Source organism: Rhipicephalus microplus, chromosome 2, assembly GCF_043290135.1.
Source record: "Rhipicephalus microplus isolate Deutch F79 chromosome 2, USDA_Rmic, whole genome shotgun sequence".
NCBI classification, from domain to species: Eukaryota; Metazoa; Arthropoda; class Arachnida; order Ixodida; family Ixodidae; genus Rhipicephalus; species Rhipicephalus microplus.
This window is the reverse complement of record NC_134701.1, coordinates 228,862,225-228,885,497: the sequence shown is the minus strand read 5'-3', so window position 1 is coordinate 228,885,497 and position 23,273 is coordinate 228,862,225. Positions and strand designations below refer to the sequence as shown.

Below are 23,273 nucleotides of genomic sequence, written 5' to 3'. Positions count from 1 at the left end.
CGTCTGTGGTTAGCCGCGCGATCAGGGAAATGCACTGTGAATATTGAAGCGGCAGCTGGAGCTCTCCGTGCGAGGACGAGGCCGCAGCGTGCAACTTGGCTTTGCTGTTCACACGCCACGACGCAGGTGCGACGGACGTCATAGTTCGTCCGATGCCCTAGCTGCATACTTTAGAATGCCTTGCAGTGCTATAAGAAATGCGGGCACAGCATCTAACCTGAACGCTAGCAGTGCTGTTTTTACTTGGATTCTTTTATTTTTTATTCAAAGTGGGGGGGTCTGCACAAGGAAATAGTCGTTCTTCGTTTTGTGAGCAGATGAGCTAAAGATTACGGGTGAGCGGTAAACGAACGGAATACCCATGTTATTTTCACTGCAGTATAACCAAACGCCTAGAGGTGAACAAACATCTTGGGGTGTATTAACGAAAATGGGCTATTTTGTTTCCACCACGTGCCGTTGTCATTCCTCTCCCTTTTTTTACGTTTTCTTTTTTAAGTGTAACGACACATGGCTCTATTCTTGCGACGTACTGTGCCAGTCACTGCTTGTTTTGTTTAGAGAAAAAAAAGAGCATTCTAAACTCGCTCACTGTGGTCATCGTTGCAAGCTACATAAGTAGTCATTGCGCGAATTCACGCAGAACGATGCTATACAACAATAAGAGTAAAATACTTTGTCGAGAAGTATATTTATTTTCTTATACGTAACTGGGAGAGAAAGTAAGCTGTTCACACACGCACGCATATATACAGAGAGAAGGAGGGGAAACCGGTAAGAAAAGGTTAAGCAACGAACAACAAAGCAAGAGGTACTCTCGAGCAGTATTCGTTGCCCCGGCGTCCCGCGCAGAAACGGCTGTGCGAATCAGCCACAGCAGAGCGGTGCTCGATTGGCATCGCGAGAGGCGCCAGGGGAACGCGTATACGCCGATGAGTTTCTTATCCCGAGGCGTGCCGCAATGGGGTCCGGGCAACCGCCGAATTGCCCATAACCGCGATCTAATTCGCGCTCCTCGCCGCTGCCGGGAATATATGCGACGGGATGGGGGAAGGACGGCGTCTGTCGTTCAGGCTTGGACGAATAGCCAAAATTGAAAATGGGGCAAAAAGGGGAAAAAAGGACAGCGGAGGAACGGGAAGCAGCGAAAAGGGAGTTTGGAGGGCAGATGAGCTGGCATGTCGAGGGAAAGGGGGAATAAATGGGGAGAAATAGAGAAAGGGAGAAAGGGAGACGTGCCAGGATATACAAGGAGGGCTTTTTTTCTTTCTCGGGATTGGGCGATGAACGAGTCTCCCATCTCTCAACACTGCCATGCTCGCGCCGCAACAAGGGAATGAGATTAGGCTAGTTTGCCTCCACTGTCAGCATCATCTTCGTGCTCTTCTATTTTATTATTATTATTTTTTGCGTGCTTGGAGACGATGGGCGTGCTCATGGTGCAGGGGGTCAAAATAATGGCACCCGGGAGCGGTTTTCCCGCCCAAACGTAATAATAGCCGGCATCAACGAGGCGGCCTGTAAAGCGCCTGCCGATGTAGGTGCGTGGTTGCACGGACAACGCCGACGCCACGACCCCGTGCGCTGTTTTTGCAGCGTGGCTTCACTTCTTCCTTGCCCTGTTCGTTCGCTGGCTTGCTCACTTCACAGTTTGCACGCTTTATTATTTATTTGCCTGTACGTGCGTTTCAGCAGTCTAAGATAACTTGTGCGGACTATCCCAAACAGGGTGTGAGTCCGCTTGTAGCACGGAGGTTGTATTATACGGTCATATGATTTTGACGCACACTATGGGGAGAGACTCCGGATTGATTTTGATCCCTCCCCTTTACCTTGCTTTATTTAAAGCTAAGTTTAGTAGACAATTGTTTCTTGCATTTCGCCTTCCCTAAAATGCGACCGTCACGAGCGGAAATCAAAACCACATTTTTTCAAGCTTAGAATTTCGATACTATAACTGCTGAGTTATAACAGCTTGGGTGTATTGACAAACAAGATAGTAGCTCTCCTGCAATCAAATCATTTATATCATGTCTATTATGGCGAGAAGTCAGGGCAGAACTCTTATCCGTTACCGGGTGCAGCATGGTAATCCTTTCTTTTGCATCCTAAAGATAACCTTGCTGTCAAGCTTCAACTCTATGACACACACTGTTTGAATATTACCAACAAACTCTGAAAGCTTGCCCGGATGAACATAAAGTTTAGGGCGTTTGAGCGCTCCTTGCGACAGCACACCTTTAATTCGACATTAGCAACAATCAGTTTTGGAGTCGATGATGCATGTTTGCTTATTACAACGTTCACACTTCCAGGCGTGTCACGTTACGCTGAGAACTTCTGCGCATGAAAGTTCGTGTCGTGAAAGCAATAAGGAAACGGCAAGTGGATATACAATTAAAGACAACGAAAAGCAAAGTACATTGGAGGACGCGCAGATTAAGTTTTTCGTATCGAGATAAGCATTAGACTTATCTTTCGTGCTGTAGTCTTGGCGTCACTGCCAATTTCACACACACAGTCACAATGAAAGTCATGAACGAGAGGCAGATAAGAAGTGCAGTGCGCTCGCCTTAATTAAATTATTTCAGAGACTGATGACGTTTCATTAAAAGCTCGACATGTTTTTATTGGCCTCACGCGGATATTGAGCTCGTTCAATAATTAAGGTCGGCGAAGTGTTGGAATGTAATAAAGATAATGAAGCATTTCTGGGGATTGGGACCGCGGGCTATGTTATTGATTAAAAGCCGGAATACCCTTCTTCCCACGTGTCGTGGCTCGGCGTATGTTATTTTTCTTTGCACGGGAAGAGACGTTGGACGCTGTACTTAGTCTAGTAATCTTATCAGCTTCGGACAATTCCGTACCGACCGTCTTTGTGCCAACCCGTTCTCGCAATAGATTACGCCCTTATGGACGGGTAAGTGTGTTTTTGACGCACATATCGCAGTGGTTTCAAGCACCCAGTGAAAGTGAATCTCTTTACAAACGCGAGCGCATACAGTGAGGTTGCTTTCGGTGTTTTGGTGTCACCGTCGCGGGGAGCTCAAGCATATATCTTGAGGGCAATAGTTAGTAACGAAAGACAAAGAAGTACTAAGAATTCGGAGTTTTTACTTGCCAGGGCCATAATATAGTTATGACGCGTATATGGTCACAATTCTGACCACCCGAGATTTTTTAGTGTGCACCTAAACGTCACTAATCAGTCGTAACAAAATCTTTTGCCCAGTTTTTTCGAATATCGTTAGACAAACTCGGGCATTTAGTGTTTCGTTTTACCGACTGGTTTTGCTCAAAACTGTGAGCGTACCTAATCTTGGTAATGCATAATGCAACCTTCGGTGAGTATGTTGAGAAAATGCTCAGTCGCATCACGCGCAACATATCACGTTAACGTATTTATCACCTTTTATTGCAGGTTCAAGTGGGCAGCCCCACTCCCAAAATCGCAGGACAAATCGACAGCGATGCATCCCGGAGTGGAAGAATGATTGGCTGGAAATAGCAGAATAAGGTGAGCGTTCCGGGAGTGCGTTGTTTTTGTGCATGCATCTCATTTCGATGCCGTCTGGCATAGATTTCTGGTTGGTTGCAGCATTCGCGCAGTCACAAACGAAAGCTCAACACAAGTGGGACGGAGCTCACCCGATAGTATAGCTTGATGAGATAAACACGAAAGTGTAGAAGTCACCTCTACATTATTTTTGACGGTAAAGATGCACTTGATGACGTGAAATACTTCAGCAGAGAAAAGAGCCAAAATTTTGGGGAACTTGTAGCAATTAGTACTTGAACGAGTAGCCCAATGATTAAGTACACAAAGAAGAACGGTAGCGCTATTTTGATCTTCGCCTTCCTTTTCGGGTCCTTGTTACTTGCCCTCCCTATTTAAGAAGGAGAGAAATTTTCAGTGAAATCCAATGTGCGGCAGTTACAATGTAACAAGTAAAGAGGCACATGGAATCCCTTAAATATACCCAGAATAAATAATTCCCGACGCGCTTACACAAAATAACAAAACAAAGTAAACAGATATGTAGCCAACATGTAATTGGTAACGAAACTGTCGCCTCTACTCATGGCGCAGTGTGATGCAATATCTTTCGCTGTTAATTTATATTTACTGTAGTTGAAACAAGTGTGAATTTAACGCGCACAAATCGCACACAGGAAAGAACAAGAACTTTTGTTATAGACTGCAGCACACACACACAAAAGAGCTTGGCTATATTTTATTAAAGTTCAACGTGGACGGGCTACGATAGATTTCCTGTCTAATGTGCTACGAGAAAGGAATGCGACCTTGTTCACGTATGAGGCTGATTGCGTTTGGTTCAGCAAACCAAATGATTGCGATAGTTAGGTAAACCATCGCAATCATCCCGCTGCTCCCGCCCACCAGATTTTCTATTATGTACTTACTATCTCTGCGCACCGCACGCACCTGCTCTCTTATTCAGTTCCTAGTTTAATTAAGGCGCTGCGCAATAAAATGATGATATGAAGACGCATGTTTTCTTTCTATCTTTTTGAACCACGTCGCCCCCAAAATTGTTTTTCGATATCTGACCATTATGAGATGGTGCGTATATATGGCTCCGCTGTACAGTCCCATTTGGCCGAGAACGATTTCTATTAGCAGAACCAATTTCCTTGCTGATAAACAGAGAATCTAATTAAGTGCCTTGAGTGGCCGCGACACGCGCGCACGAATTCCGACGCGTGATTGACCTGTCAGAATTTTCGGAATGAACCTTTTAATGAGAGTCATACAGGTCGATTTTGAAGGTCATCTGCAATTACACGGAGCCTACATAGCACACCGAAATCTTTGTGCCAGACACCATGTGTGTCACTTGATAACATTTCGTGTTGGCTACGCTAAATGTCACGTGTACAACTTTGTGCAAATTAGCGCTCAAAAAGCGACGCGGCCACCATCGCAGTAGGCTTCATTTCAACGGTGCCAAAGCTGCAACATTGAAACTACGCGGTGATGTCAGCCGTGGCTTAGCCTGAAATGGTTGTTTTCAAGCGCGTGTGCGTGCGTTTGAACAGTATATCTAGTGTTACTGAAGTAGCCTCGATCTAACACCTTATATCGCAAGTTTCATTTCATTCCGTTTTCCTGGCCACATACACACTTATCTAAAAACTCCATTACTCTCTTCAAGCCCGAAAGAATAAAAACGTCCCAATCAAAACAAGCATGACCTTCTTCTGATATCTCCGCTTTTCTATACCTTTTCTCTGTCGTTCCTTTTATGAAGTTTCGGACGCGATATGGAAGTTTCCTGTGTAGATGCATATCATGCTCTTGCAGCGGGCGAAGCACAATACCGCTTTCGGGGCGCCGTAATTACTCGTCCGCATCATCGGGCACTCTTGAAGCAAGCTCATTTTGACGTGACACGCGCACAAAACAATATAATGAGTCGATGCCTGTAGGCTCACGCCAAATTGGGATGTCAAGCTATATAGAGAGCACTGATACGGCGCCGAGATCGCTCGCTCACATGAATGGTATACCCGTCCCGCATCGAATGGCTGCTCAACTATTGATGATCGCCCACCTATTACTTTGTGACAGGCTATATAGCGTATCGAATGAAGAGGCTGGCCACAAAGTCCACGGTTAAGATATATGGCGATGAGCGAGTGATGGTGTACGTTATAATGCGCCAGCCTGACCTTGCAACGCATGCTTGTGTACCTGAGCATACAGTTTGGCGAGGCCAGTAATGCGGGTAGACGTATGTTGCGCTGCTGCGTGGGGTGTAGCTTTGGGAGTTGGGGGAAGGCTTTTTGGACGTGTCTACTTGAATCTGTGGGACATAATGCCGTCTGAAAACAATGGCAGGGTGGGCGAACTGATGAAACGACGCGAGCACAACGCACGATAGAGAAAAGCAAACGGTCGCTGTATAGCTGGGCCTTTCTCTGCCTTCGTGACGGCGACGACGAGATATGGGCTCCTGCCGAGCCGTATATATATACTCCATACTGTACGGGTTCTTTACCAACGCGATGGCTCGCCCCGCTCCCGCTGCGGGGTATGAGCAAGATCAATATAGCCGTTATATGACTGCTGCATGACTGTCAGAAACAGGTGCGTCGCGAATCGAGGTTATGTCTCGCCTGCGCCCAGAAGAAGCTCGGAAAGGAAAACGACATACGGGTTTCGCTGGGATGGCTGTCAGTTGAAGTTAGGTGCAATGCACGCGGGTCACGTTTGGAAAGCATTTAAGCGAGAGAAGTGCGTGCTTACATTTGTGTTTGTTTGCTTGTTTATTTGTTACCAGGCTAAGCATACACATACAAAAGCGTGGTGAACTTTGTATAATAAGATTGAAGGGGGAGCGGTACGAGCTGGGTGCTGAAATGAGCAAACTGTCGCTGCCAATAAACGATGCAGATCGATCTTTTAAGCTTGCGGTCGGGGAGAGTCAATCCCGCAGGCGTCGCGTGATGGTCGGATCGGTTGCGTAAGTTCAGGGATGACGAGCACCCAGGAAGAGGGGAGGATTCGATTAAAGAAAAAGGAATTGAACGATAGAAAAAAAAATAATAACTGAGTGGGGAGGAAGGTCGAATGCATATCGTGGAATAAGCGCGGTCGCAAACAAAAATATTGGGGTGGAAGGAAGGAAATTGCGGAGGTGGGTGCCGGGAAAAAAAAAAGAATTGGGGTCACGACGACGACAACGACGAGGGAGAGAAGAGGGAGAGAGACAGAGCGTTTAGTCGTGGTGGCGGTGGGACGGGAGAGGAGGAAGGAGAGAGTGAAAGAAGAGTAACACGCGGATGGGGGAGGCAAGTTCGACGCTGCGCGACATCGGAAGCGCAGGAGGCGAGAGGTTATAGCGTGGCGGCCGTGGAGCCAATCTCTAACCGAAATAACGCAGCCGCCGCCGCGGAGCGAGCGACCGTTCTTTCGCTGCTGCCGCCGCCGAAGCCCGCACACACACACTCTCCTTCGCGCTACGGAGCCAAGCGCAGCAACAGCAGCGTCGGCAGCGGCGGCAGTTCCACACGGATGACCTCCCGCTGGTTCCAATCATAACTCCTCTCGGCGCCCGGCTTGCTCGCCTCTCCCCCCTTCCTTCCTCCCTGCATGCGAAGAGGGAGCTGGCAGGCGATTCGAGGATGCAATTTCTCTTTTATATCTCCTCCCGGCGCTGCAGCATCACCAGTGTGGTTCCTCGACGCAGTCGCGGCCAGAGACGCAATATAGGAGACACCCCCTCCCCACCACCAGGCCCGTTCCTCTTCGAATGAAGTCGAGAAAGTGAGCTGGGGGAAATAAAACCTTGCGCCGAGGGGCGAAAGCCCGAAGGGCGGGGAACGGCAAGAACACCCCTCTTTTTATTTATTTTTTTTTGGCGCGAGAGGCACACAGGCTCGGCGACGGCAGCTCGCATTCGATCGGGCATTTTAATTTAGGAAGGCAGCAGCCAGCGGCAGCAAAGGCCCTCTCCCTTCCTCTGTTTGTTGCCGGTCGCGGCTTGCGGCCCGGCTGGAGGCGGGTGGCCCATTGTTGCGCGGTTCGGAATTGCGCCGCCGCCGCTACCGCTATACCAGCGTCGCAACGAATTTCTTTTCTCCCCTCCTTCGTCTTCCGCCGTCGGACGGCACGATTCGATACCCGGGCTCGTTATAGGCACACCCCGCGCTCATCTCCTTCCTTTGCGCCACATCGCAACCGCGGTCCCCATATCCGTGGCGAGAAAAGAAGACCGTACATGCGGAACGAGCCTGCTACGTCGCGCGCTGCTCGGAGCGCTTTCTCATCATCGGCCGCTAGCGAGATGAATCCCGCGTCCAGTGAGCCGAGGAATCGAACAGGAGAGGATCGGCGGTTTATTTTGCGTTTTTTTTTTCTTATCTCGCGCTTCTTATATGCCTCAGCACTCACTGCGGATGCAGGAGGCTTCTCCGATGCTGCTGAGGCGCTGTTGTTGATGGAGTGCTCTAATATGATGCTCAACCGGGTATCGAGAGACCCTATACTACAGAGGGAACGAAGAAACAACAATAACAGCAGCGAAAACGAAGAAGACGGAGAGAACAACAACGGTACGTAATGAGATCTGAGCGTGCCATGGATTGCAGGTATCGCCGTGTGCGCATTGTATCCGTCGTGACTCTCGTGAGGTCGAACGGATGATGATTCGATAACGCCGCAATACGACGGGCTGCGTTATTTACCCCGGGCTTAATTAAGGACGCTGTCTCCCCGCGTGATCTGCGACATTGAGCAGCGGCAAATTGGCACGGCGAAATTGTGTTGTGATCCCGTGCGGCAAATCAGTCTCCATGGTTATGGCTAAGTGTGACGAGGCCGGGCCTCGTGTATATCGAGTTAATGCGAAAATACCGGAAACGTTCGCGCCAGCAAACTGACCGCGCGCATCGCGCTGTCGAAATTGCGGCCTCTCCGCTAAAACGTGACGTCATACCATAGCCTACATTATTAAATGGTCTTCAACGACTTCTCGTTGCGGGAGCGGAAAGGGGGGTTACTTCCTCTAGAACGATGAATAAGCGCGTCATAATTAGTCATTATTTAAGCACGCGCTTTGTATGACCATTACAAGACGTACATTGTAAGAGTCTTGGCACACATTGGAACATCATCACTTGCAGAATTCCTGGAAACAAACAAACAAACAAACAAACAAACAAACAAACAAACAAACAAACAAACAAACAATAAATAAATAACCGAATAAAAAATAAATAAATAAATAAATAAATAAATAAATAAGTAAGTAAATAAATAAATAAGTAAATAAATAAATTTAGCACTGTACTACTAAAGATCAGGAAAGTTATAACTCAACTTTGAAGCAACATAAACTACCCTGAAGTCACGCATACGCATTACAGCGACGTAGCTCACGTACTTTAATGAGACTCGAGTTATCTAATGAGTATTGTGGCTGTGTAAACATCTCTTGCTCCAATGCATCGTGACCATCAGCCCAGTTATTGGTTGAAACGAAGGACGACATCGAAACTGTGAGGCTGTTTTGTAAGAGGCACAGCAGAGACGAAGCTTACGTAAGACAACAACAAAGACAGCAACACTAATGAAAAGCGGATGTCAACACGAAATGCGTGGGCGTCTGAGAATCAATCAGCACTTCGACTTGCATGGTCAAGTAAAAACGTATAAAAACGGAAACACGCCATCAAACACGAACCCTTATTGCGTGGAGAGCAGATTATGAAGGCGGCCTTGCAACTCCATATCGGGCCTTCCCTAATCCGGCCGAATGAAAGTCGGATTAGTCAATCCCCGTCCGGATTGACGCGGAAGGCGATCAAGGGGGACAAACAACTCCCTTTTACGTCTAGCCTCATCAAAGAATCTCGTTGCTTCATACGTGGGGAGTTCACTCGTCGCGGCGTTGAGGATCCGGCATATTTGTGCTACTGACATCGATCTTTATGTTGGCGTTCTCATATGCGTATCAGAACCGTGTGTTTTTCGGTAGTCACATTTAACGCCTCTACTCAGCGCCACCAAGTGCAACAGTAAGATATATACTTGTCAGTTTATATGGATGCGAGTGTGTTCTCTGTAAACCATGGTCGCATGCGCGGCAACAATTCGCTAATGAAGATGTGTTAACACGATGTTTGTTACAACGAGTGCCGCAGTAAACGCTAACATGATGCATTACGTGCCTCCATGATAACGTCTGCAAATTCCAGGTTGTGCTGACGTATAGTGTCTAAAACGAGAATGAGAGAGAGAGAGAGAGAATAAGCAGAAAGGCGGGGAGGTTACACAGGGCTGAGCCCCGGTAGGCTACCCTGCACTGGGTAAGGGGAGAGGGGGAAAGAAAGTTACAGAGGAGGAGAAAAAGCTAATGACTGGGCCAACACGTAACAGTTTCACATCACAAACGACGAAACAGGCCGGTGTCTTTGAGAAAACGTAACAGCGCTTTCGTTGCCTTTCGGAATTCGGGATGGGCAATGCCGTGGTCCCAACGCTTTCTCGACCGTTAAATCACTTCTTTCCAGCTGATTCAGAACACTGCGCAATTGAAGCCTTTCATTTGTGTATGCCGGGCAGTAACTTAAGAGGTGTTCAATAGTCTTATCGACGGCGCAGTCGTTACACTCCGTGCTGTCGGCCATTCCTATCTTAAATGAGAAGACTATGGTGAAGGCTACGTCCCGACGCAGACGGCACAACACTGTAACTTCCTCCCTGGAAAGACCAGAGGGTAGCCGCAGTCGTAGAGATGGGTCGAGAGAATAAAGTCGATGGTGTGCGAACTGCGATGACTGCCACTTCTGGAGTGTCATGTTCTGCACCAGCTTACTTGGGCATTTAGCCGCGTCAATCCTAAATAAAGGTACGGAAACAGGGTTTGCTTGTACGTGTGCATTTCTGGCTGATTCATCGGCGAGTTTGTTGCCGGAGATACCGCAATGACTTGGTATCTACTGGAACACAACGTTGTGTCCTTGGTAGGTCGCATAGTGTAGCATTTCTCTGATCCCCCGTACCAGTTGTTCGTACGACCCGCGACAAAGTTTGGCTCCCAGATTACCAGTATTGCGAAGTGGTTTTTAAACACGAACTGCCGGAAATGCAATATCCGGGACTTCAGGCCTATCACATTCCATTGAAACATGAAGGCGTTTCGGATATACTCTGCAAACGATAGTTGTTGCCGTTCACAAGTCATGGTTGTGCTGTTAATCTTGTTAACTAGTTCACTTTTGAAGGCTTGCTAGAACCTGGCTGATGGTATCCAGAATCTGCAACGCGCTTCGGGCTATGGGTGTTTGCATCCTCTCCACGAATACACGAATGGTACTCACGAGGGAGCAGACCATGGCGACCATTTGTTTATCCTTTTTCGTTGGTTTAGAGAGTTCGGACGAGGAGTCCTTCACTATGGAGGGATTGATGGATTGATATGACTGTACCCTTTAGATTGGGCGGTGGCTAACGCCACCAAGCCGTCGTACTTAGTGAACCAAAAACTATATTTATTTTTTTCCCTTTAAATAGTGAGGTTGGGGACTCGTATTTTGCAGTGAAGGGTTTAATTTTCACTCGTGCCTTGACTTTAGCCACCAATCAGATAACCTCCTTCTAGTTAATTTTACCCGCTTAAAGTTTATTTTGAATCCTGTCCCTAAACTCCAGTGCTTTGAAAAACTCTGCGCCATCATCCTGAACTATAGGGTGAAGCCCTTTACAGAACATCATCAAGCGAACATTATCCCTGCAGAAGTCTGATGGTGCTCTCTAGTGGCGTGTAGTGGATGGACTTCCGGCCAGGCGTCACCTGTGTTGCTGTTGGCGGCTTCTTTATCCTTCGACACGACTGCGCTTGTTCTGGGAGACAGACGTGGAGGCGACTTTGAGCACGGTTCACGAGGCAGCAGTGTCTTGGAAGTCTTGGGAGGTCGTCGATGATGCGACCGTCGTCGTCTACTAGAAGCGGCCGCTTCCCGGTGAGGCGAGTGATCTCGAACCATTTTCTTCAGCACAGCCATTTATCTTCGAATAATCGGAAAGTCCTTCGAAGATGCATCATAAGCCCCGTCACAATTAGAACATTTCCGAATATTGGACGGGCATGTGTTAGTGGTGTGGTGTCCAGTACATCGGGCACAAACGGTAGTGTTCTTGCACGCGCTGCTCACGTGACCCAACTTCGTACATTTCCTGCACTGAAGGGGCCACAGTACAAAGGGACGAACAACGTACCGAAAGTGTTCCACCTTCACGTGTGAAGGGAGGGTGTCACGGTTGAATATGATCTTCACTAAACGTGACGTGGCGAGAGGAAAATCACTTGGGATGATGGTGTCTTCTGTAGCAGGCTTGATCAGAATTGGGAAGCCTGCGTTGACAATGGTTTCGTCAACATCGTAGATTACCCCAGCGATGACTTCTTTGCCGAGCGGTATTTGAGAGCGGACTGCCGTGCCATCGAGCTCTGTGACCTTGCGCAATATATCCAGCGCAGCTGCGTGGTTGACATCAGTGGCTATAACATTCTTGCGCGTGATCACTCTGACGTCTTTGATTTCGTTTGGCACCAGTACCTCCAGCTGTGCAGACACGACTTCCCTGTTGAGGCGCCTCATATTGTCAGTGGCGAGAACTGACATGAACAGGACGGTGAATGCCTCGATACTACGCGAAGGTCTTATGGTGGACGCACTCGACTCGGATGGCGTGCTCAGAAACCGCCTCTTGGCCTTGCGGCTGCTAACCAGCTCGAAGTTGTAGTCACCGGACTCTTCACTGCTGACATAACAATTCATGGTATCGTCACTGTCAGTATCCCTCTCAGAGCCGTTGCGCTTCCTGGAGGCGGCTTCCGCGGAATTCGTGGGGTCTGGCGGACGCCTGTGCGGCTCCATTTCCGTAGCACGCCCGCAGGAACCCGCACTTGGCTGGTGAAAACAATGTTATCCACAAAAAATAGAAAAACTGAATAACTCGCCTTTCTTTCAGAGAGACACTGCTTCTTCTTCTCCCCAAAGCGAGAATGCATGCTACAGTACGTGTACCAGATAATTGACGGAGGTGATTGTTATAGGCTTATTTGGAAATAATGTGGGCTCAGATTGCCCGAAGTACAAAGCTTACCTCTGGTGCTCATGTTGGTGCTCGCAGCTCAACAACCCTGATGGGGGCGTTTCTGTCGACTTCGAGAAAAAAATTGCGATTATGTTATTTCTCGTTTCATTGCTATTTCCTTTCGTTTGATTGCAAATCTGGATTGCAAGTCTCGAAATATCTGATATAAAATTCTGAAAGAGGAGATGAACTAATGAGCGAAGGAAGGATGACTCCCATTGGGTGTCGCGCAATGATCAATCGGAAGAGTTTATTGCAATGTGAGTGTTATAGCAGATAAGATTAAGGTGTGCCATGTGTAGCCATTCAAAAATGGTCATCGTTCAGTTATTCACATACAAGCGGGTCGAGTGGGCTACTTTCAGAAAATAAAGCTGTAAGATGACCTTCTTTAACACTTTACATTTCCTCAATGCTTCTAGTATAAAATATAATAGAACCATACTCTTCTCTCGAGGTTGATGTCAGATGTGGGACGTAAGTTTAAAATTTGGTGGAAAAGACCCTCTGTGTTGTGCATTGTATGTCTATACACGGGCAAGCGGGAATCAAACGAATATTGTCGAGCCATGCACTGCATCGCATTTGCGACAAAACAAGATCGCTGTTAGTGTTACTGCAACTGTATTACGGTCGCTGACCCGTGATGCCGAGAGCGCATGCAGTTTGCCTAAGGATCGACAGTTTTGTATAACGCCATCAATCTTGTACTCTGCGTAGCAGCTCAAGTAATAAATAATTGCGTGCAATTTGGAGCCACCACAGGGCGAAGCTGATTAGGCCCCGTAGTTTGAGGTGATTTCACTGGTTCAGCGGCACAAAAACACTTTGTTAGCTTTTTGCTTCTCTGAAACAGCATGAACGCACGAGTGCGAACACCTCCTTCTTTCTGCATTGATTCTGTCACTTGAACTAAACGGCATAGAATCTAGGTATGTGCATTTTCGCTGTGCTTGTCCCACGTATGTACGTCAGAAGATAAAGACCCCATTGTACACGTAGAAGATAATAATCATTTTACGCAAAGTGTTAATGAGCGTCATACAAACGCTATATTAGAGATGCGCACTTGTGTTGCAGAGGGTTTCTTGGAACATTTTGAGTCGTACAAGCCGATGTCTATTCTGACGTCTATAAACTCCGTGATAGAGGTACGAGTTCGTCTTGACAATGCAATTTTTACGCTAGCGTAGTTTGCAAAACTGTGTGCTAACTGTTCGTAGAATTCAACATATTCACAAAGAGACGGCAAGCCCATAAACCAATGCAGCTGAGTAACTACATAACCTTAGGGGATAAGGTACTAAGAGAAGCTCTGCCACTTGGAACTTATGCATTCATAAACGCACATGTAACACCGACCTTTGCATTGACTTAACATGTTCTTGAGCATTTTTGTGACGGACGTGGCTTAGGTAAAGTACCGCAAGCACTATAACCTAATGCGTAGTTTTTTTATTGTACTCTATTTTGAATGGCGACTACCCATTTATATGACCCTTCTAGAAGAAAGAAAAAGGAAGCGAGGGAGAACCACAGATTGAGAAGTCAGCCACACTGATTGAGTAATCAGTATACGATATTGATTTATCACGTTCGTTCTTTCTTTTTTTCTCTCCATTGATGCAAGGTTGGCGTTTTAAGGCGATTGTAAGCGTGTTATCCGAAAGCAGCCTTGCAATTTCACGGGTTGCTTTTTAAGTAAGTGCTCAGAACACTGTTTGTAAAAAAGAGCGAGCATTGAGGAGGAGAACGGGTGACTAATGGCTAAATAGAGCCGAAAGGGTGCGCAGAGCGAAAATGGCGAGGCCCGCGTGATTCATGCGTCCTGATTTCGAACAACGCCTGCTGCGCCCGCAGAAAAGTTGAGCCCATACTCAGCAACTCCATACTATTTGCGTTACACTTCTCTCAGCAACGATTCTCTCTTGCTCGGTCCTTCCCCCCCCCCCCCCCCCTTTTTTTTTGTTTCTCGACGCCAAAGATGAAAAAAATGAAAAAAAGAGAAGCTTTTTTGACACCCCCGAAAAGAGCTTGCGGGCCTTGAACGTCAGCTTTCTTCACGTTTTCGCGCAATTCTAGAGGTGTTCTTTCTTTTTTTTTCTGTTCATTCTTTCCTGCTAACTCTGCTTCGGTCCTCCCCTAGTCACGGCCGATTCCTCCGGTATCCCCCCACCCCACCACACGCCACCCGTTCACGGCCCACACACACACCTCAGCCTGTGTGCGCGTGTGTGTAGCCCTTCTCGCTTGAGCTCACAACTTTGCCGCGGCCTCACAGCTCCGCCAGGCAGGCAGGCGAGCCCGTGCCAAGGAGAGCACTGGGGGCTCCAAAGCACTCGTGCCTAGCTGGCCGCTGCGGCTCGAAAAGCAGCGAACCGGCCAGCGAGGCACGTTATAACGTATAGCTGCGCAGGCCGAATCCCAGATTACGCCATAATTTATAGCCGGAGAACCCAGGGACGCCCTGTTCTCCGCTCTTCCTTGCCCTCCCTGCCCTTCTCTCTTCGCTCTAATCTTTCCTCTTTCTCACTCCATTTGTTTGTCGTATATTTACCGCAGCGTACGTCTCTTATACGGTAGCGCCGTTTCTTTGACTAGCGCTCTTCTCCGGGGCGCAAGCCGCCGTCTCGTTTTCCCTTTTAATCCGCGCTGCCACAACAGGCGCTGCTCCCGTTTCCGGCCAGGCGCCGCGCGGATGGTGCAACCCCCCCCCCCCCCCCCAATCGGCTCTTTTTCCCGGCCTGCCACCATGCACACAACACGCACACTTACAAACACACAATCGTACCCACCGCTTTCCTTTCTCCCCCTCCTCCACTTTTCGGCTTTATATTGTATGTCAAATGGAGCCAGACAGTTTTGAGAGGCTCGCCGGCCAGTATACGGTCTGCTGATTGCATAATCGGTGGCGCATATCGGACGTGCGAATACAGCAATTTTCTTGGAGGGCGTATTACACGGCTTCAAGAACCGAAAAAAAAAGGGAGGAAAAAAAAACCAAAGAAGACATAAAAGCAATACATGTGTAGAACACATTTTCGAACCACTTTTGGCGCAGCCAGCGGTGGCGCGTTCATTTCGTTTCACGTTGCGCGATAGCCGGCGTGTGGTGGCCGGAACATTCAGGGCCTGTACATCGATCACTTTGGTCAGTCAGGCAAGCGGGTACTGCATGCGTTGTGTACTTAAGAGCGCAATGCCACATTCGCTTCTAAATCAGAATCAAGACGCAGCCAAGAACACGTGAAACAGATAACGGGCTCCCACATATGAAAAAAAAAAGCGCCGTTGTTTTCTCCTCAAAATTTTGAGGTTATCAGTTATGGAAATTTGGTGATGATCCCTGAAAAACTGCCGCATTTCATACTTTGCAGCATACTTTGCAGCTACGAAAAAGTTAACAAAGCAAGCCTTAGTGGAGAAACTCCGGATCGAGTTGGCTCCTTGGCGTCTATTAACGAGCATATAAATGTATGTATAGGTGAGGGATCACTGCTCATCCCGATCCAAATTTGGCAGCTACGCTCGTAATCAAACCTACCGCCTATATAGCCGAGCTTCGCAACGTAGCCAGTAAGGTTAGCGCGGTGTGTAATGAAATTGCTAGAGTAAACGATATATTTGATGTGTGCCGTCCGAGAATGCTAACACCGTTTCAGCTCGTGCAGGTGGGGACGGGGCATTGAGAAGTAAGCAAGTGGGCTGCTATATCCACCAATCCAAGTGTGGATAATGATTGGGAATCGCCAATTCGTCGAGTATTTGCGAACGCGTTTACCCTGACGCTTTGCTAGCCAGAAACACAATGTAGTTCTCAGTGAAGTTGGCTATAATATTTGCTATAGACGACTTAAATCACGATTACCTCGCATCCATTCGGGTTAGAAATATTCAGAGTGTGCTTTGTTTTTCAGTCTTGATTATTACTTGATGTGTGAGTGGTCACGTTCCGTGATTGATCTATATGTGGGGTTTAACATCCCAAAACCACCATATGATTATGAGAGATGCCATAGTGGAAATTTCGACCACCTGGGGTTCTTTAACGTGCGCCCAAATCTGAGCACACGGGCCTACAACATTTCCGCCTCCATCGGAAATGCAGCCGCCCCAGCCGGGATTTGATCCCGCGACCTGCGGGGTCACGTTCCCTGAAATTAAGCCTTTAGTACGTAACGCACTTACAAAAAACCGCAAGGGGCGTTTTGTTTTAGTTATTCAAGATGGCAACCTCACGTCTATATAAATGTCGTCACAGCGGCATGCCGTAGACAACCGCCAACTATAGCTCTGAGGCAAGCGGGTGTTGGTAAAAATGAAGGGTGAAAAAGCACGATCTGCACGAACCAAGAAGCACACAGAGAGCTATGCAGTGGTGTAAAAAAATTATGAAAGAGCGAACGGGGATGCTGCTATCCAAAAAGCAAGGGCTGGTCTCTTCCTTCTGCGCTTGATGCACACAGGAATCGTGAGCCGCACGTACGTCGACGACAAACGAACGTGGCCGTTGTCTTCCGTCTAGCAGCGATTGAAGCGTAGGAAGGCAACGATGGAACGCCCGAAAAGGAACAGCATCTATTACAGGAAATGTTCACTGACCTGTTTCTGATGTTCGTGCGACCGCTTATACTACATTAAGAGAGATCGTATTCGTGACGGATAAGTAAACTCCCAATTTTGCAATCTTCCGCGTATGCAACACCTTGTTTTGTTTTTTTCGTCGGAGGGTGAAGGCTTAATTTTCCTGCCTTGATAAATCAAATAGCAGAACTCTGTAGTTTCGTGTTCGCTGTCACGTGTTTGAATCATTACAGGATTGAAATGAGCTCGTTGTCAACGTGTTGTATCCTAGTTTGCTTGCTGTCACTGAGGCAACCGGCGTTGTGGTGTAAGTTGCGTATTGTGCTAATATAGACAATTCAACGGCGTTTCCGTTGTGCTTCCGCGACGCTGTCACCGTTCACACGAGTGGCTATTTGTGGGAACGGCTGACTTCTCTGTCATCGACTTAAAGAAATTGAGGTCAAGCCAACAGCAGTACAGTCTTAACGATCTTAAACATATCTCATTCTCGTTTAGAGTGGCAGAAGTTGAGCGCGTGACGGTAAACGCTTTTGATGTTACGTCCTAAGATACTTCGCTTCCGTATGATCATTGACAATAGTACGTGTGTTTCGTGTGCAGTCGTCACGATACATTTCCGCTTTCTCATGTCCTCACTGTCTTCGTGCAGCATGCTCTCGTTGTTGTTTGCCTGTCTTGGTCGTGCAGTCAACGATGTTTTTCCGCCCTGGTTGTCACTGATGTCGTTTTTGTTATGACATTGTTTAATATGCCATCGGCGAGGTTGCATTATGGCACTGATTGATTGATGATTGATGATTTATACGCTTGGTTTAACGTCCCAAAAGCACCATATGATTATGAGATGCACCGTAGAGGAGGAGTCTGAAAATTTCGACCACCTGGGGTTCTTCAACGTGCACTAAAATTTGAGCACACGGGCCTACATGCAATAAGACACTGATATTCGGCATCAAGCCCGGGGCTCTCGGCAGTCAAGGGGGCAGCCGCTGCCGGAATAAACGGGCGCAGAGCTGAAAGAGTAGATCAAATGACTTAGGCCCATATTCACAAGCCAACCTAATCTTTTTGTTATGCTTTACTTAAGTTTCTCTGCTTTCTACGTTCATTATAAGGACTGAAGAAGGGTAACAAGAAAAAAGATAGATACAAGAAGCGTTTGTGAATACTTACGAACTTTGTTTATCAAAAGCACCAAACGGATAAAGAAAACGCGAGATAAAGATGGGGTTGGTTTGCGAATGCGGGCCTTAGCCCGTTTATGACTAAAAGAGAATGTTATGTCGCAAGCCTCCTTCATACAGCAAATAAGAACGCAGATTGAAGCACAATTTCTAAAGTAAACAAACTAGAACAAACAGACATACACATGAAAAAGAAAGAAACAAACGAACGAACGAAAACATTAATTTAAGACTCCTTGCTAGCAGTAGTCCTCTCAGCGAGACCATTGTTACATGACCCTGATGGGTGCTGCCATAATACGTGCTGCGTACTGTTGGGTTCTTTGCATGAGCCCCTCATAAAAAAACATCGGAGGAGCATCGGAGAATTTGAAAGTGAAGGAAATCATGCATGGATGAGTGTAGTGTGTGTTGAATGAAATAAGTGTCTTTTATCACTCGGCGCGTGTGCTCCCGTTTCATAAAGACCGCACCAGCCTTTCCGTTTAGCATTCTTGCCGTTTATTTTATCGTTAATTAGGGGAGCATACCGACTATATTCAATATACTTTAAATGACCAGCATGAGATCTGTTTCCAAAGCCTTTGATGGTAGTGCACCCAGTGGAAAAGTGGTGTTCGTGCTGTACCGCCCACGTAGCGTGGGCGGTATAGCACTAATGGCTGACGCCATTATACATGACGCCAATAATAGCATGACGCCATTAATGACTGACGCCATTATAGCCAATAATGGCTGACGAACTTCGAGTGGCAGGTAACGGCAAATGAAATTTGTTATCCAACTACCGGAGCTATTGCTTTTTGAAAATCTGAATATCAGCACCCCAATATGGTATCTGTGCCATGCTGCCTGTACATTATCACTCGGACTGTCGTGGTAAAGTCCCTCCTGGAAAGGCTACATACAGATTTGAGCTAAAGGTCACGGGATAAGTTACACTGAGTCACTTTTTTCGACCTTCTCTAGCAACATCTCAAAGAGTTATGTGAACACAGAATCTTAATAAAGGGACAGCACGCAAAGAGAAGATATGGAACTGGCGGTGGTATAGGACTCTTAGAGTGCATGCATGCTGTGAAACACGTACTCAAATCGGATCCTCGTTAAAAATGCGGGCACACGAATCTCTGTAACGACGCTGTATGAGATTTCAAAGGGAGATATACCACTTTGGATCGTTTCAGTAATGCTGGCCGCATGCGGATTAGGCTGGAAAGCAGCCGCGCCAATGAAACTGCTCGAAATGCTGCAGGACAGGAGGAGGTAGTCGGTGTATACCATAATTTCGCTGATGGAGGATATAACTGCCTGTGCGGTCATTATGCAGAAGCCTATAAGCTCGCACATTTATTGATGTGAACCGACGTCGATATGTATGTGTATATAATTACAAGAAGCATATTACTTTCATAACAGAGTATTACAAGAAAACCCTATTCAACAATGATTAATCGCCTAACGCTGCAGATGCGATGTAGGGGAATCAATTATATAAATGTTAGTGTTCAGTGTATGAGGCTTACGATAGCCACTTTCCATTTACCTCGTCTTGGGAACGGCATCGCGAATGCGTGTTTCAGAACAAAACGAAACGACAGCTTATTCCCTTGAATTTCAAACAAACTATATCTATAAAACATACCATCGTGATCCATGAATATTTCAGAACTTGTAGGCTTTCAACTAAGTAGTACACACACATCTTCGCTCTGGTGTACTGTCAGCGTGCTTAAAACATACAACGAGACACAAAATCATCGTGTTAGAAACTAATTTATGTTTATCTTTACGGGCTGGTTTTATTTTACTCACGGCGCATCACCGTCTGTTTAAAGTAAGCGTGAGATTCAACGATCGCTCGACATGTGAAAGCAGCAGAAACCCGAACTGTGTCTCATGTCATTGTTTGTGTTCTGCGCTGCTCTTCTACTATAACAGATTTATAAGTTTAAAACCTGACGCATCTGCAGCTCTATACAAAAGACAGTGTGAACATCGATGCATACTCGAGGTATTGATGCCTGTTCGACGCGTGAAGATATGGTATACACCGGATCTTGCAAGTAGATGCTGAGCACATAGACGGCCGGTCAGAGCTGACACGAGCTTGAACTTTGCCCCGCTGAGATCTCCCGCAGTGGACTGTGCCGGCTGTTGTGTGTCCCCGCCGCGTTTTCTAACGAAACGTAGGGGCTCTTTCGGAAAGTCGGCATTCACGGACCTCCACCGAAGCTATATGTCGCGCACTCATGCGCGGGAATGTTGCCAAATCAAACAAAAAAAAAAAGAAAAAGAAGAAGAAGGAAAGCCACGGGGAGCGAAAAACAGAGATCGAATAGGCAGATTGGCAGCGCGTACACACTTTATAGTGACCATGTAGGGTTAGGACAGTAGAGGCATATACCACCTGTCGCTACTTTCGAAACGACGCGCGAAGAGAAACTCACGTAGCGTCCAACTTGTATCGTGAATTTGCATATTCAGTTCCCATCGATTTGCAATCGTGCACTTTGGGTGTTTCAGGAACTGGTTGCCAATAAAACACCATCCGAGATACGGTGCACTTTTATACAGTATATGTGAAGGTATACGTGGCCCTTTCTTTTTGAGTCCTTCGCACTTTTTTTTCCCCATTAATTTTTTTTTCCTTTGGAGCGACTGCGGAGAAATTGAACCTGGGAATGTCCTTGTGTGATTGTTTTTCTTGAGAAGACCACGTATGGCGCGACTAACGATAACTTCACACGCACACCATTGGCGTCTGCAGAAGCACCCATTCCCAAGCGGCTGTCGATGTATGTTTATCGTCTTTCCCGGCCTGTATTCCACATATCCCTCCACACATTCTAGCTACAATTGAATCTCAGAAATCGAGCTGGCAAAAGTTTGGGGCAGCAAGAAAAAAAAGAACTCACAGCGCCTTCATTGGGGGTTTGAAAAAGCGAGCACGCAACGCCACATGTCTTATTTCTCGAACACCGGCTGCATGCTATAGTATATACGCCAGCTTTCAGAGATGAAGTTTGATCCCGCGAATGCACAGGCATACCGATGCGTGAGAATGGGAACTAAGAGGAGCCCTTTGCCAAGAAAAGCAGCTTTGACAGCTTGTGCTGCTCCCACGACTTTGGGCGCTTCGGACCACAAGGTCTTGCTGTTAGCGCGCACAACCACCGCTTCTGTTTTTCTTCTTGTCCTCACCGCCGGTGGTGTCGGCACGCGGGGTAGACCTCCTGCACCGCTGGCCAGCCAGCTAAGCTCGAACGCCGTGAATAATGGCGTGCCGTTCTCCGAAGTCTCAAGCGCTGCTCTCTCATGCCTCGCCATGTCCGTGCCGTTTGCCCCGCCGCAGTACACACCGCCTGGATCTTCTTCTTGAGCCCCAGCTACGGCGATTCGCCTTTCGCTTCTGCGATTTTTCTTTTTCAGTCACACAGACGTGAGTCCGAGGGGCGTAGATCTGCGTCGGCTTGGCTTCAGCATAAGGCCAGAGGGGTCCAGGGCACGCTATATACCCTGCGTAAAAGGACCGGCGCCTTACTTTTAGGGCCGCACTCGCACGCTTTCTGCTTTTCTTTTTTGTTGTTCCACTGTTCTTTCTTACTCGTCGTTTGATTTTCCGTTCGCGTGATACACTTTCTCGTCGTCTTTCGAGCGAAAGTGTGGCGGCGACGCACGGAATCACCGCACGCAGCATCGCGATGAGGGAGCATGGCCCACGAACTCGCCGTTGCGGATGACGATGGCTTTGGCGCCGCCGTACTATTTGTGAGACGGCGTTATGGAGGTGACGGGGCGAAGATGCAAGAGGGGGTGGCGGCGTCCAGGAACGCATGCAGCGCGGGCGCTTCATGCCCAGGCCGTGGCGTGATCGCGGATCGTTTGAGTGCAGCGGCGCGCATCATCGGCTGGCTTGCTTGCGCGCCGCGGCTCTGGGGCTGACTGCTGCCTGCTCTTTGGTGCGTACGGGCGCCTTCCGTGCCTTGGAGGGGCGAGGCGACGACGCGAAGCGCCAGCGCGTTGCCTTTTTCGGCTGACCGTAAAAGGAAACAACAGGGACTGCGCGTTGTTTCTCTTCAAGCGTGTAGCACATAGAGAACTTTATACGAGGGTTGAACAACGGGCAGGCAGCCGAGGAAAACGATAGAGAATGGGAATTAGAAAGAAGAAACCATCGACCCCTCGCGAGAATGACGACAAAGGCTGGCGCAACGTGAGTTGTTCAATGCTTGGCACTGGTGCAGCTGCATCCAAGCGTGGCTAGCGGCCTGCCGTGGTATTCTTTCTGTCCGCGAGATGCAATTGTGCGTGCGTGCGAATCGGCACTAACGCGGGCACCCGCTCTTCGCGTGCAGAGTAGAAGAAGCCACGAGGAGGTATATTGCAAAAGCGAGCATCGAACCGATGCCAGCGCAGGGAGGCCCCCCTAGCTTAGCATTGCCGATTACCGCTTCAAGCTCGAGCCATTGACAAACGCCCGGATTTGCAACGAGGAACGACGCGGGATTGCGGCACCTGGGTCTCTCTTTTCTCGCCGAGAGCTTCTCCCCGTGCCTGTACACGTCGAGCAGCCCGCAGACTGGAGCACCGACATCCCTCGCTCCTGAGGCAAGCAGCTTCCTTCCCGCACTCCGAGAGCAGTTGTTGTGGTTTGTTGGGGTGGTTGTTTTTAGCGGTGGAGCCCTCTTCTATGCATCCCCTTCCTCAGAGAGTAAGGCGCGTGCGTTGGCTGCGGCTTCGTTTTCCCATATAAATAAATGTACAGTGGGGCAGAGAGAATTGGATACAATTGTCTGCGTTGATTCTGTGGAGGAAGGTAGCCTCGACGAGTCCTACCCTGCCCTTCAATCCGCTCCCGCTCCCTTCTT

The 23,273-nt window shown here is 47.9% G+C and overlaps 1 protein-coding gene across 1 annotated transcript in view; it reads left to right on the top strand.

Annotated features, from left to right (window-relative positions):
* The window catches only part of LOC119170326 (uncharacterized), a 102,790-nt gene that overhangs the window by 43,487 nt on the left and 36,030 nt on the right, over window positions 1–23,273 (top strand). The window contains exon 2 of the mRNA XM_037421464.2: window positions 3,425–3,520. The gene's annotated coding sequence lies outside the window, so the exon portion shown is untranslated. The remainder of the gene's footprint in view (window positions 1–3,424; window positions 3,521–23,273) is intronic.